The 15,520-nt window shown below is 42.4% G+C and overlaps 1 pseudogene; it reads right to left on the reverse strand.

Moving 5' to 3' along the window:
* Positions 1-15,207: 15,207 nt before the first annotated feature.
* On the reverse strand, positions 15,208-15,286 carry LOC127674260 (uncharacterized; annotated as a pseudogene).
* Positions 15,287-15,520: the final 234 nt, after the last annotated feature.

The raw sequence follows: 15,520 nt of genomic DNA on the forward strand, positions 1-15,520 counted from the left end.
GTGAACTACAGGTAACTAAGGCCTTCTGAGAGCGGAGAAATGGTCAGCTCTGAAAATATACACACAAATCACCTTATACAGACAGAACCAATGCAAGGAAGTGGTCATGTGACCTCTATAAACATGCTATGGCACATGCATCACACATACATGTGCAGGGGGGGGGCAATACAAAATTAAAAACAGCAAGTCTGAACAAATTCTTTTTAATTTACCATGCAAATAAGGTATCCTGTCCAGACAGTAGCTTACTGAAATTGAAGGTTGTCAATTAAAAAACAGGTAAAGAATAATTAGAAAATGATAATAAACTCAATTCAGAAAGAAAATTAATATACTATAAACTAGACTAATTATAGTTAGAGTTAATATACTAGAAACTAGACTATTAATATACTATAAACTATGATGTATCAGCAATGCCTTGTCTATAAAATTGTTACACATTATCCTAAGCATGTTGGCTGCTTACCAATCAGATTTTGGCAACTGGGGGAAAAAAACACTTGCTCAGGTTTTTGTTTTGTTAGTTTTTTTGTTTGTTTGCTTTGTTTCGTTTTTGGTTTTTTGGTTTTTGGTTTTTTGGTTTTTGGTTTTTTGAGACAGGGTTTTTCTGTGTAGCCCTGGCTGTCTTGGAACTCACTCTGTAGATCAGGCTGGCCTTGAACTCAGAAACCTGCCTCCCTTGCCTCCTGAGTGCTGGGATTAAAGGTGTGCGCCACCACTACCTGACAGTTTTTGTTTTTTTTTAACACAAGCACTTACTCTGTAGCCTAGGCTGGCATGGAATTCATTCTGGGCTCAAGTGAGCCTTGAACTTGGAACAATTCCTCTGCTTCCTTTGCTCAAGTTCTGTGATTACAGGTATGAGTTACTATAGCCAGCATCAGATTTCTTATAGTAAAATATCGGCTAAGTGAATAAAAGTATAATTTTATTTTGACAACGATATTTCCAAATGTTTTTAATTTGATTTTAACATTTATATTTTAATAGTTTGATATCCAATTTAAAAAAAGCTGAAACAAATGGTTTGCCTTAACCAAATTCAAATGCTGTGACTTCTATAGGCTTAAGTACTCATACCCATTTTTAAATATAGTATGGAATTTAACATGTATTTGAAATCACAAAACGGTCTCTTGGTGTACTTAAATGTTCTTTCCTTTAACGGCTGAGTGTACCTTTTTCATGAGCTGTTCATTGGTGAGCATTTAGTGTGGAGAACTCACAGGGAGACATAGCAGAGGGAGGGAATCCTGGCCCCAGAAGCAGAATTCAGTCATCCCTTCAAGAAAGCTGGCTCAAGTTCAAATGCTAACTCCCTGAGCTCAAGCTCATGAGTATTGATTCAGACCAACTTTACTCCCCTATATCCTATGTGCCAGGACCTATGGTGGGACCTAACAATCCGTGGCTTCACCTAGGGGGTCTCAGAGCAGCTCTTTAGGCATGACCGAATAGCAGTATCCCAAGGTGTGTGTGCCCCATCAGGAGACCTAGGAGTCCGTAGGGAAACAAGGTCTTAGCTGCAGGGATGGATTTGAAGGACAGAGTCTGATGTTTACCTGGAAGCAAAAGGAACTTCCAGTTTTCTGAAGGGAGACAGGTAGATTATTTAACAACAGGTTTTAAGCAGATTTGAAGCAGAAACCCATATTCTAGACTCAGAGAGACCCAATAAGCCCATGGGGATGGGGAGGGATCACCTTGTCAGACCCTGTATTGAAGGGAGGTGTGGCTAGGGCGTAAGCGCAGGGGTCAAAGGTCAGTGGGAGACCTAAAAAGGGTCTGAGTCTCAGAGAAGATTGGAAAAGGCCTCTGAGGAAGAGGCGTGCTCCTATGCTAAGAGACAGCTGGGTTACCTTAGCAGGAGTCTGCTTCTGGGGTGGAGTTAGCACGACAAAGAGCACCAGATACCAAGGCTTCTGGAGTCTGCTGCTGAAATATAGCCTGACTCTGGGGTGCAATAGTTCCTGGATTATGAGGGCCAGCAGTGAAACTAGGCATTACAGAGGCTCAAATGAGTGAAGTGCGGACTAAATTTAACATCATCTCCTGGACTGGATCCTGAAACAGAAAGAAGGCTCTGTGTGGAGACTAAGGATATTCAAATAAAACCTGGATTATCAGGTATCAATATCAGCTCATTAGTTGTTAGAAAAGTACCAGGGGCAAGATGTTAAAAACAGGTGGTACTGGCTGGACTATAGCAGTGTGTGTGTGTGTGTGTGTGTGTGTGTGTGTGTAGACATGCTCAGGTGACATTTTGACATTTCTAAACTGCTCGTCACCACTATCTGGACCCACAGGAGCTGGCCAGTGAGCCCTGGGGATCTATCTCTCTTTTAATCTCCTGGGATTACAAGTATGCAGAAGCATGATTGGCTTTTTGAAAAATGTGGGTTCCGGCATTCAAACTCGGCATTCAAACTCGGCATTCAAACTCGGCATTCGTCAAGTTGACCCAAACTGGAGTCACTTTGGAAGAAGGAACCTTAACTGAGAGAGGCCGGCATCAGATAGACCTGGGTATGCCAGTGAGGCATTTTCTTAGTCACTGGCGTGGGAGGGCTCAGCCCATTGTCAGTGGTGCCATCCCTGAGAGTCCTGGGTTTTATGAGAAAGCCAGATGAGATGTGCAAGCCATGGGTAGCAAGTCAGTAAGCCGTTTCCATGGTTCCTGCCTTCTGCTCAGTTTCTGCCTCCAGGTTCCTGCCTTGGCTTCTCTTATTGCTGAACTATAACCCACAAGGCACATAAATCCTTTCCTCCCCAAGCTTGTTTTGCTCAGTGTTTTATCTCAACAAACAGACAAGGATAAGTGTGGATCACTCTACTCTCTTGACTCAGTTTTGCGGTCCCTTCGAGCACTTCTTAGTTTTAAATCCTAAGGCGATTTCTTTTTTGTACTACTTTTTCAATACTTCCTATTCATTTGATTTAAAGGTGGTTATTGTAACATTCCATACACTCTTTTCCCTAGTGCTATGGCAAGCATAACACACACACACATACACACACACACACACACACACACACACACACACACACACACTGAACGTATCACGCATAAAAACTGCCCACTGTTCTTATAAGGCAGGAGGAATTGAACCTAGGGTTTTGTGCCAGGCTAGAAAGAAGGCTCCACCACTGAACTGCCTTTGCAATCCAAAGCTGTCTGATTTACCTTCAAGCTCTTAGTCTGTAGAGATGGCCAGAACAGACAGGTCATAGCCGAGTAATTTAGAAACAGATTATTGCTTACACTTGAAGAGCCGGGAAGGCCGAGATGAAGGTACCAGGGCAACTCCTGACTCAAATGGCTTCTTTTTCATTCTTTTTCATGGGAGGAGTTTCATGCCCCACACATGAGGACAGCACCCTTATGACTCAGTCACCTCTTGCAGGTTCTATGTCCTATCATAACACTGGGCTTTAGGTGTTGAGAGTTTGGGAGAACAGGGAGATAAATATCTAGGCCACATGATACCCTTGTTTCAAGAACAATATACTTTTTTACTTTCAGTACAATCCTATTAACTTGTAAAAATAATATTAATGTGTATGCTGGACAGTTATGTCCATTCCACACAAGCTAGAGTTATCTGGAAGGAGGGAACCTCAGTTGAGAAAACCCCTCCATAAGATCTAGTTGTAAAGCATTTTCTTAATTAACGGGGGGAGGGACCAGCCTATTGTAGGAGGTGCCATCCCAGGGCTGGTGGTCCTGGGTTGTATAAGAAGGATGGCTGAGCAGGTCATGAGGAACAAGAGGGTAAGCAGCTCCCCTTCCCGGCCTTGCATCAGCTCCTGCCCTGCTTGAGTTCCTATCCTGACAGTTCCTTCAGTGACAGAACACAATGTGGAAGTGTGAGGCACATAAACTCTGTCCTCCACGAGTTTCTGTTGGTCAGGATGCTTCATCATAGCAGCAGTACCCTAACTGAAACAATGTGAGAAAGGCAGGAAAATTGTATTTTCTATCAACAAAACAAAACAAAACAAACCATTATGACCACTGGAAAAGAAAGCGTGTTTCTCTCCCTTTTGTCTTTCTTCTCTCCTGTTCCTTTTCCTTCTCCTCTGGCCCCTTTCCCCCTCTCTCTTCCTCCTCCCCCCACAAGAATATTTTATGTATTCTTTGCTAATTTCATGTACAGTTGGGTGGCCCAGGCTAGCTGCAGCTCTGCACTCATTGTACATACAGTCTTGACTGACCTCAAATCAATGAAAGTTCTTTTGCCTTAGTCTTTCTTGTGCTAGAATTGCAAGCAAGAGCAGGCAAACCTGGCTTTTCATTTTTTCATTGTAATTTTAATAGATAAGTCCTATGCTTACATTTTGGAATTCTTCATATTCTGACATCAGTTCTCAACTCTCCATGACACAGGTGTGTGTGTGTGTGTGTGTGTGTGTGTGTGTGTGTGTGTGTGTGTGAGAGAGAGAGAGAGAGAGAGAGAGAGAGAGAGAGAGAGAGCATGCATGTGTGTGTGTGAATGTGTTTATGTTAGTGCATTAGGTTGAACTTTGAAAATTCTATTCAGTAGCTATTAACACGATAGAGCTCTTCTCCTTTAGATATCATTCAATTCAAGCCCAGCTTCTGATAAAGAAGCTGAGGGTCCAGAGATTGAGAGGGTATCCAAGCTGAGCTATGCAATTTTGCATATCTTAATAAATAGCAAACTGGGCTTAGATCCAGCAGCCTGTTCCTAGCCAAATGCACATTTTACTGCACAGTGTTGCCCCCACTCTATAAAAAAGTACTGTGTTTGCAGAGTTGCTCTGAAATTGCCCTTCCTATAAGGAGGAAGACTAGTTTGTGCCAATAGCTGTATGCCTGGACTTTATCATCCATTGTCCCCGTAGGATGTTGTGACTCCTTTTATAGCTTCGCTTTATAACTTCTTTAAAAGGAAATGCTGAGCAAGATTCATGACTCTTCTACTCAGATAAAAGAACAGCCAGTTAATAATTTATTAAAAAAAACAAATTTTTACAACCATATGGATTTTGCCCTATCAAATTCCATTTTCCAGCTACATATATGCTCTAAAAATTTAAGAGTGTAAACAGCTGTGTTTTTAAAATCAGTTCTCCAAAGGGATATAAAACAGTAAAGGAAATGAAATGTGTTAGTCTTGAAGGTGATGTGATGAAGATCTACAGTGATGTACATAGACATAGACAGACATTCTTTCTTACTTAGCTTGTGTGGCAGGTCTCTTCCAGGAACCCTCTAATGAGGACATTTCTGCTTCTCCTTTGAGTGCTCTATGTTCCTCGGGAACCACCCAAGTTTATTCTAATACTCTTTCCTTTCTGTCCAAGTTGATGTTCCGCTATACTGAAGTCATGTTCCGGTGTTTTTGGATGCTACCATCATTGTTTCCTTCTGCCCACATCATCAACCCCAGTCTACGGCTGGTTTTACCCATCAGCCTCTGGTGTCATCTCCCATGGCTTCTGGAACCATGATACTTAGTGGAACAATGAAAGTTTAGACAAGACTGAAAATAAGGTAGAGGAATTCCAGGCCTGGGGTTCTGGATTTGTTGTTGTTGTTGTTGGTGGTGGTGGGGGGGGGCCCACATTGCTATGTCTCTTGGGTCTTGTTTTGGGACTTGGTGACTCTTTGGCGCCACACACTGGTATTTCAATCGCTGACAGAATCCTCTCTACTTCCCATGAGTCTTTGCTGCAGATAATCTCACAAACATCAGAGGAGATGCAAGGTTATGAGTCTCCAGGAAGCAGATCCTATTCTGAGACATAGAACTAATCCAGGCCATGTATTTTTCCTTCTCTTAGATGAGACTTTTTTAAATGATCTGGTGATTAGTAATCGTTATAAATATCTGGTGCATTGACTGCAGAGCTCTTTATAGATTCTCAAACAATTTCTTGATTGAGTTATTAACGTCTTTTGTAGCTTTCCTTTGCTTATCTGACAAATTCTAGAGAGATGCTTAGGTGGGCCAAATGATAGATCACTTAAATGTCCATCTCCTGATAATTGGAACCTGAGCCTGCTGTAGATTATACGGAAAAGGAGAATTAAGATTAGTAATCAGATGGTTTTGAAATAGGGAGCTGACCTGAGAATATCCACTAGGGCTTAACATCTCTACTCTCATTGTCTCAAAGGTGAGGATGCGTTCTTGTCCTCAGAACTAACTTATTGACGATAATATAATTGCTTTGACAATCCTATTAGTAACTGCCCTGTAAATTACCAGCTGTGCCTCAAGCTCTTGATACACACTCTCCCACCCCCTCTCACTCTCCCTCCTCTTCTCCTCCCTCTTTTCTGCTTTCATTCCCCATCTTCTGCAGTCCCTGATGCTCTCTTTCTTTCAGCCTACCTCCCGAGGAGTGCTGAGGCAGCGGGCCTGACAAGTTGGGCTTTTGTTCCTTCCCAGGTGCTATTAGAGTCTTAGCCAACAGCTCCCTTTATTCCTTTCCTTTCTCCAGGTATCAGTTTTTCTTGGCCCTATGAGTCCGCACTGCATAGAAATATAACATTTTCAGATGCGTGTATCAGCCTTTGCTTCCATCGTTTTTTTAGCTTCCCGCTGATCTGTATAATGGAAATGTCTTCTCTCCTCCTCAGAATGTGATAACTTATCATTTTTTTTCCCATGTCCATTACTTCTAGCCACAAGTAACTCTGTAAGTGGTGGAAATGGAAGAAGCCCATTTTAAATTTCTGCCAGATAAGTGCTCTCCCAGAATACTCACAGCCTTCTCTTCTGAGGGCTCTAAGGTTTCACACAGCTATGTTCATTTTTTTTTTTTTACCTCAGGTCCAAACACACTTTCTCAACCCTCTAAACTACCATAGAATTGGTACCGGTTTCTAGCTGTCTCCCTCTCAGGTGTTTGTTTTGTTTTGCTTTGTTTTGTTTTGTTTGATCTGGGAGACAAAAGGAAGATAATGAGTCTTATCAAGGCACCCAACAGTTTATTTCCTAAGTTACTCTGAAACTCTATAACCCTTTCAGAGTGTTCTTGACATTTATATAATTTAACTAATACCCTGCCCTATGAGTGAATAAATATACAACGGAATACAATTTGAGTCCAGAAAGAATGAAATCCTATCAGTTACAACAGAATGGATTTTGGAAGTGGAGGACAAATTTTTAAATGAACTAAGCCAAATACTACGTGTTCACACCAATCTGTAGGCACTGCTAAAGGTGGCCTTGTAATACAAAGACAGTACAATAGTGATTATTAGAAACTAGAGGCACAGATGAGAAAGAGAAGGAGTCTAGCACATGTCCAGGAAGAAGAAATGGGTTCTAACATTGTTTAGCACAGCAAGGTTTGCCCACAACAAACTATATGCGTTTTATGAAGATCTAGAAGAGCGGAGCTCTCAGGTTCCAAACACAATGAAATGAGCAACACACAAAGATCCAAATGCTTGCTATAGCTCGAATAGGAGCACTCGCCTTAGAAGCTATCAGTACTGCTGGTGCAGCTTGGGTAGGTTCAGGAGGTGTGGCATGCTGGAGGAAGTGGCAGGATTTTGTTTCAAAGCCACGCCCACTCTGCTCTCCCTCCTCATGCTCCTAAAGTCCTGCTGCCATGTTGCCTCATTTATTCTAAAGTCACAAACCACAAAAACAAGACAGTGTGAAGTGAATTGTTTCAGGTGTTGACAAAAATACTCATCAACCTATGTTGCTTTACCCAGAAACATTACTGTTTAGAATTGTTCAACCATACATTCTCAGACATGAGATGCTCATAGCCTCCTCATTTAAGGATTAGATATGTAAATGAAGAGTGTCCCAGTCAGTCCCTCCTGTGTAGATAATGCTGGATATTCAGAGAGGACCGAGGGGAGAGATTCCCTGAACATTAAGAGAAGATGCCAAGGTTTTGTTTATTGCAAGGTGAAAGTGTTTTCTAGCTGGAAAAAGGCCATGTGAAGTAGGCACTTTTGTAGAGTTCCAGGCAGAGCTGGCCCTTGGGAGATGGGTAGAATTTCACCAGATGGAGAAGATGCTAAGAGTGAGTCATTGGTGCCTCAGGGCCATGGAAAAGCAAGTCACCAAGTTTGGATGAAAAAGCAAGCCACCGAGTTTGGATGGGAAAGTAAGTACTGAGATGTTATTAGAATACATGCTTACTTAATGTGGTAGAGTAAATGAAGTTGAAAATTGAGTTATAGACAGCTAACCAGTGGGAGCTGCTAGTTGACATTTAAGGAAGTGAGATTTCACAAAGGCTGTGTTTTTAGGTATGGATAAGAGTAACATGAAGATACTGAAATGTAGGCTGCTCAGCAAGAGAGCGGTGGTTGAAATAGAAATAAAAGTTCAACTTTGAAAAGCATTATGGAGAACAGATTATAACACTGACTCTTGATTCAATGTGTGGTAGAAATACAGAGTGGTCCTCCCAATATCTTTTTTTCCTCCTCTGATTTGTTGGCTAGAGCTGCCCTATCTAGGTAACTGAAGCAACAGAACCTTTTCTCTGTTGTAGGATCTGTAAACACAAGCCTAAGGTGTCAGCAGGGTTGGCTCCTTCTAAGGCTGGGAGGAAGAACCTGTGGCTTACCTCTGGTGCTTTGAATATGCTTGGCCCAGGGAGTTGCACCATTAGGAGGTGTGGCCTTGTTGGAGTAGGTATGGCCTTGTTGGAAGTGTGTCACCATGGCAGTGGGCTTTGAGACCCTCCTCCTAGCTAGGTGGAAGCCAGTCTTCTGTTTTCCTTTGGAACAAGATGTAGCACTTTCAGCTTCTCCTGGGCCATGCCTGCCTGGAATCTGCCATGCTCCCCCATCTTGATGGTTTTAGACTGAACCTCTGAACTGTAAGCCAGCCCCAATTAATTAAATGTTCTCTTTAATAAGAGTCGCCTTCCGCACAGTGATGGAAACCCTAACTAAGACAGTACCTTTCTCCTAGTTTTGGAAATAAACCTTTAATCGCCTTGGTTTGTCCTCAGTCTAACCTCTGCTCCTGTCTTCATGTGATGCTCACTTTGTGTGTTTTCTGTGCATAAGGATGCTGGTCATGTTGGATTATGAGTCTACCCTACTCCAATCCAGCATCATCTTAAGTAAGTATAACTGTGACAAATTATCAAATAGACTCACTTTGGGGAGCCATTGGAACTTCAAAACAGCTCTTTGAGGGACACCATTCAGTTCACAGTGCTTGACCTATGTGATGGATTCCTGGTTTGAGCTCGGCCTGTGTCCACACAGAGTAGAGAATAGAGGCTTGGTTTCTCAGTTAGGACCACAGGGATGAATGAAGACTAGTGAGGTCAAGGTAGAAGTTGCATGTGGTATTTTTTTGTGTGTGTGTACAAACCTTCCTTATGGAACTGACACAAATTTTCATCTCTGCCTGCACTCATTGGCCAACCTTCATCCATGTAGTCACAGCTAAGAACTCTCAAGCTTCCATCTTGCATCTCCTGTTCTCTAGTATCAAGGAATTGGGCTGTCAATTGGACTTATGTTAGCCTTAACTCTTACAAAGGAGGCAGGGCCTTTTGAAGATGACAGGGGTCTCTTTATACACTGGGTAAGAGGTCAAAGGTTGACCCAGACATTCTGAACTGTACCTTACTGGTTGTCTCTAGTATACGGGTGTGCTTTTATTTTGTCAGGCACAATGCTTTGGTGTGGGAAATGTTTTGACCCTTCTGAACCTTAGATTAAAATCTGATTGCCTTTGTAGTGTTTTGGGGAGTGGGGCTCTTAAGAAGTGCTATGCTAGTTTGAATAAGAATTGCCTTTTCTAGCCTCAGGTGTTTCAATACTTCATCTTGTTTGGATAGATTTTGGAGATGTGGCCTTTCTGGAGGAAGTATGCGGCCTTAGGCAAGCCTAAAGACTCTCTCATCTTCCCCAGTTTGTCCCCTTTACATCAGGTTTGTGGTTCAAGATGTGAGCCCTCAGCATCTACTCTAGCCACCAAGTGCCACCATGGAGTCTGAAACCCTCTGAACCACAGGCCAAATAAACTTTTCCTTTTATAATTTACTTTGGTCATGGCGTTTCATCCTAGCAAATGAAAACATAAGTAATACAGATAGTTAGGGAATAGTACACTAATAATGGCTTTCACAAGGATGAGTGCTGGTTACTACAGGAGTGAGTGCCGTGTTTCTTCCACGTATCTGCCTGCCTTAGTTGTCCACCATATTGAGAAGTCTGAGACTCCGACCAGAAGCCGAGACCTGATCATTGTCTCCCAGCCTCCAGAACATCTACTAACCTTCTGTACTTTACTAATTACCAGTGTCAGATGCTTCACTATGGCAATAGAAATTGAACCAAGACATATAGTATTTTAAAAATCTGAATTATAACAATCTTACTGAAGAGTAAGCAGTATATCCTCTAGCCTTTATAGATTAGTTGGTATTCTACTACTTACACTTACATAACTAACGTTCTTACTTATGATACGGACTGGGTCCCTGAAGAATTGCCATTTAAGGCACTGAATTATTTATTTTTATTTTTGATTAAATTTATTTATTTATTTATTTATTTATTTATTTATTTATTTATTTTTGGTTTTTTTCTAGACAGGGTTTCTCTGTGTAGCCCTGGCTGTCCTGGAATTCACTCTGTAGACCAGGCAGGCCTCGAACTCAGAAATCTGCCTGCCTCCCAAGTACTAGGATTAAAGGCATGCGCCACCACCACCCAGCCTTAAATTTATTTCTAAGTGATCCAGAAAAGGAGCAACCATCAAAGGGATATTGTGTGATATCTTCATGCATAGGCACATTTTTGTAATCAGGTTAAACATAGCTGTCTCAAATACCTACCACTTCCTTAGGGTGAAAAGATGCAAAATCCTTTAACTATTTGTTCAACACTTAAGAAGCTGAAAGGAGCTGGAGGGATGGCTCAGTAGTTAAGAGCACTGACTGCTCTTCAGAAGGTCCTGAGTTCAAATCCCAGCAACCACATGGTGGCTTACAACCACCAATAATGAGATATGACTGTAAGGCTCAAGGGAGTCTTAACTTACCGGAGAGACCCCATGAGTGGACCACGAGGAGATGGGAATTGATGTAAGAAGCAAGAGGATTAGTATTGTTACCCAGCATGCTGGGCTGCCCTGCACGTGGAGACAGAATGACCTGTACTCTGGGCTGTGCAAGCCTTTATACAGTTCTCAGGGCAGCCGCCATTAGGCACAATGTGATTGGCAGAACAGTGTTACCTTTAAACTAATTGGTTGATAGGGGATGAGGTAGGTGGACAACGGACTCTGGGCCTTTCCTAGCCACAGGGACCTCCCTGTGGTCTGAGGAATGTAATTTAGCTTCTCTCTTCTGGGAGGGGCAAATGTTCCATGACTTTTCCAAAGTTCCTGAGTTAACCCTTTCACTGACGCCCTCTTCCGGTGTGTCTGAAGACAGCTACAGTGTACTTACATATAATAATAAATAAAAATCTTAACAAACAAACAAACAAACAAACAAAACCCCAAAGAAGCAAAAAGGATTCCCTGACAGGGATGTTCTATTCTTTCAGAGCTCTTTTAGAGCAACAGTCGAGTCCCAAGTTCTATATATTCCACTTTATGAAATGAAACTACAGTTTCTGTGACACTCCTGGGCAGTGTCTAGCTAGTACCACTTTCACTCTAGAATACATGAGGAAGTCTCCTTAGTAATGTCATTACCATTCCCCCCAACAAGCTTATAAAGATGTATATTCCAACAGCAAGTCTTCAGTGAACACATTCCTGGTGGTATATGACCCCCCACTTTATCATATCCCCAGGTTTGCTGCAGCTTACGAGACATGCACTCTGCCATCCCCTGGCTCTGTCTGGCTGCTTCTAACATGGTAGGCAAGATTTAGGAATACTACAGAGAGACAGCTTTGGAGGGAGGAAGCTGTGCAACCCATGTCTGTCATCCAGCAAGTCATCCAGATGGCCTTCTGAGAGCAGGAAGTGTGCCCCCTAAGTCTCAAGGAGGGATTGTGAGGTGGCACGGACTTCAACTCCAAGTCTCCCTGAGAGACCCAGGTCTGGATGTGTATCTGTGTAGCACGTCCAGCAGAGAGGGAAGCACTGGCTGATGCAGGGTCAGCACCAGAAGAGAGGGGGATGTTACCAATCCCCAGGAAAGCATCCAGTGACTCAGAACCAGCCCACACACTGCTTTTTCTGAAGCTTCTCGGCAGTCCTCCAAGGAGTTGTTGGCCTTTAGAAATCTCATGCCTTCTTAGAGTTCTCTATAGAAAACAGTCCATTTGTAGGTCAGCAAGTTGGTTCTAGCCAGTGCAAGCACTGGTATTTGTTAGGAACCTAAGCAGCAGCAGCAGCAACAACAGCAACAACAACAACACCAACAACAACAACACCAACAACAACAACACCATTCTGTGTAACTTGAAAACCGGTTTGCATGGCTGGGAGTAATGTAAGGCTCATATGGTATGTCAAGCAGCAGCTCAAAGTCAGCTCTGATATGAGACAAGCTCAGGGCAGGCTCTGATGTGATAAAGAACCACACCCAAAGTGGCCCCCGTTACCTTAACAAATCAACCCTAAGCTGTGAGCTCTGATAGTGCAAAGCTAAAGCCTACTGGGACAATACCAAAGAGAAAAGAAAGAAAAGAAAGAAAAAAGAAAACTGGAATTTTGGAGACTGCCCCAGGCTCGATGCTGTTTTGTTCCTAATTCAGTATTCCCCAAGCCTCTGTGTTGATCCCCATCGGCAAGTGACCGTAACTTTGTCTCCAGCAATGGTGGAGTTTCTGTCACTCTTCCTGAGCTCACACAAGCTGATGCTCTCAAGGACCTTCTGGAACTCCCCAAAGTGTCGTCCTCTTTGCTTGCCACAGATGCAGACAGAACTTGCTCCCTAAGTGCGCTCCTGAGAGAGGATTCCCCATCGAAGCCTGCAGCCTTTCCTGCCCGCGGCTCCCGCTTGATGAGATGTCTGTTTACAAATGAGACTACCATAATCTTTATACTAGCACAGTATCGTAAGGGATGTTTGTGTGAATAAACTGAGCATATTTGGAAGACAAATCTTGTGTGGAGTCCCTAATGGCCGAGTACCTCACAGCCCACTGGCATGCTCCTCACAGGACATAAAATTGCTCATCTGGTCCATAGCTGGGGGGACCTCTCAGAAATAAATCAGATTAATTAAGTACACTGGCCCTTTATAAACATTTTATTTAGCTTCAATTGTAAAAAAGTTCATTTTTATTTTGGTCTACTTGTTTTTCTTCATCTTTTCCAGTTGATCACCAGGGCAAACATAGTCTTCTTGGCATCTCAGTTCATACAAACATGCATGAGCAAGTACACAGGGGGCCTGAAGAGATGACTTGGTCCTTAAGAGGTCATCCTGCTCTTCCCGAGGACCTGAGTTCAGTCCCCATTATCCATGTTGGGCAGCTTACAAATTTTTGTGTCTCTAGCCCCAGGGGATCTGGTACCCTCTCTGACCTCCCTAGGTACTGATGCACATATATACATACTCTTACAAAATGAAACTAAAGAAAAGTGTACATATGAGGTTATAAAAACATGGCCTCTTAGTTGGTGTTAAGCTCCAAATAACCTTAAAGAGTGGCGTTCCCAGCTAAAAGTGCAGACCTTGTACATAGTTTATTCATAATAGTTAGAATTGGGAGCCACTGCACATCTCAAACTGGGGTAAAATCTGACTGACCTAGACATGAAATATGCAAATGATATGATGTTGTGTAAGGGATATGATTTATTTTAATTTTGTCTTTATGGGTTCTTAGATATTTTGAATTAGAGAAAATTTTAATTAAAGTTAATAGGAAGGTGGTGGCTCATGCCTTTAATCCCAGCTCTTGGGAGGCAGATGTAAGTGGATCTCTGTGAGGTTTAGGCCAGCCGGGTGTACAGAGCAAGTTCTAGAACAACCAGGATTACACAGAGAAACAGTGACTTGAAAACCTAAAAATAATAATAATAAAAAAAATTACCAAGGACCAGTCTTGGCTTGGAGAGGGATTCTCAGAGAAGGAGTATCTGGGAGTGGCTCAAAGTAAATCATAGGTTACAAGCCGACTATGGCCTATGGCCTATGTCCTGTTGAGAGTGATTTCTAGATTGATCTCTGTTCTGCTCAAGACAGCTTTCTCTTGCTATTCTAAAAACTCTCTGGATAGCTCAACTCCTGCAGATCAAATGCCCAGTCTCTTATTTACATATTAATGTAGTCATTATCCCATTTGATTATCCCTTGAATCAGCTTCCCAAGACCCTAGCCCCTTGATTCTCAGGAAGAGGCAGCAAGCACACATTTTTTAACCTTGCAAAAGAATGGAAAGGTCTGCCTACCTTTGTTAAGCACAGATGATAGCTGGGTGGGGCCTGCCCTGAAATGACATTTCCCTTGATGCCAGGACCTAAATCTGCTCTGCCCCAGGCTGTCCTTGAATTTTCTGGAATCTGCCTGCCTTTACACTTTCCTGTCTTTTATCTTTCTGGCAACCTGACTCGTAATGCAGCTGTCTCTGTTCATTTAGATCTATGAAGCTTCTTATGCAATTCATAGTGTGTCCTTACATTTCGCATAGTTTAAGAAATTGTGTATTTGTGAACTCGGGTTTTTAGAGTTCTTTCCCACAGCCTTGGTGGCTGTCCTGAAGACCTGAGCAGTTACCCTTTTACAGAGACATCAGCCATAGCCTAGATTCCTGGACTCAGGCAGTCTCTGCTCTTCATGGAGTCATTAACCTTGGCTGAGAGGACATTCCTCAAAGGAGGAATATATTTGACAAATAAGCTCAGGCTCACAGCCACCATCAGCACTTGTGGAGGCCCACGTCTGCTGGCCCTGGCCCAGGGAACCATATCATTCAGTCCCTTACAAGGGGACTCTGCAATAAATAAATAACTTTAATGTTTAGGATGCAAAGTTTTGCGTAGATTATATGTCACATCCAGTTGTCTTTTGGCTTTGTAAAGACTGACAGGGAGAAGAAAGACCATTTACTCTTTTTTTCCCTCTGGGTGGGAATAATGTTATATTTTATGTTTTTTTTTTTTTTTATTCTTATTCGATATAATTTATTTACATTTCAAATGATTTCCCCTTTTCTAGCCCCCCCCACTCCCCGAAAGTCCCGCAAGCCCCCTTCTCTTCCCCTGTCCTCCCACCCACCCCTTCCCACTTCCCCGTTCTGGTTTTGCTGAATACTGTTTCACTGAGTCTTTCCAGAACCAGGGGCCACTCCACTTCTCTAGTAACGAACTATAGAAATGATCCCTGAAAGTATAGTCTTATATTTTATGTTTTTATAATATTGTAAGCATGTTAGTTTTATAATGAAGGAAAAAGATGTAGCTCAAAGATTTCACATTTTCCCATTGGCAGTTTTCTTTTGGGCAAATAATATGATACTCAAACTAGTATTCTGTCGCGTTGAACCTCTTTTAATAGGCTTGTTTTTAGTATCTTGCAATTTGCTAATGTACAGCATAATCCTTACCTGAGCTTCTGTTTTATGAGGATGTCA

The sequence above is a fragment of the Apodemus sylvaticus genome, chromosome 23, assembly GCF_947179515.1.
Source record: "Apodemus sylvaticus chromosome 23, mApoSyl1.1, whole genome shotgun sequence".
Taxonomy (NCBI): Eukaryota; Metazoa; Chordata; class Mammalia; order Rodentia; family Muridae; genus Apodemus; species Apodemus sylvaticus.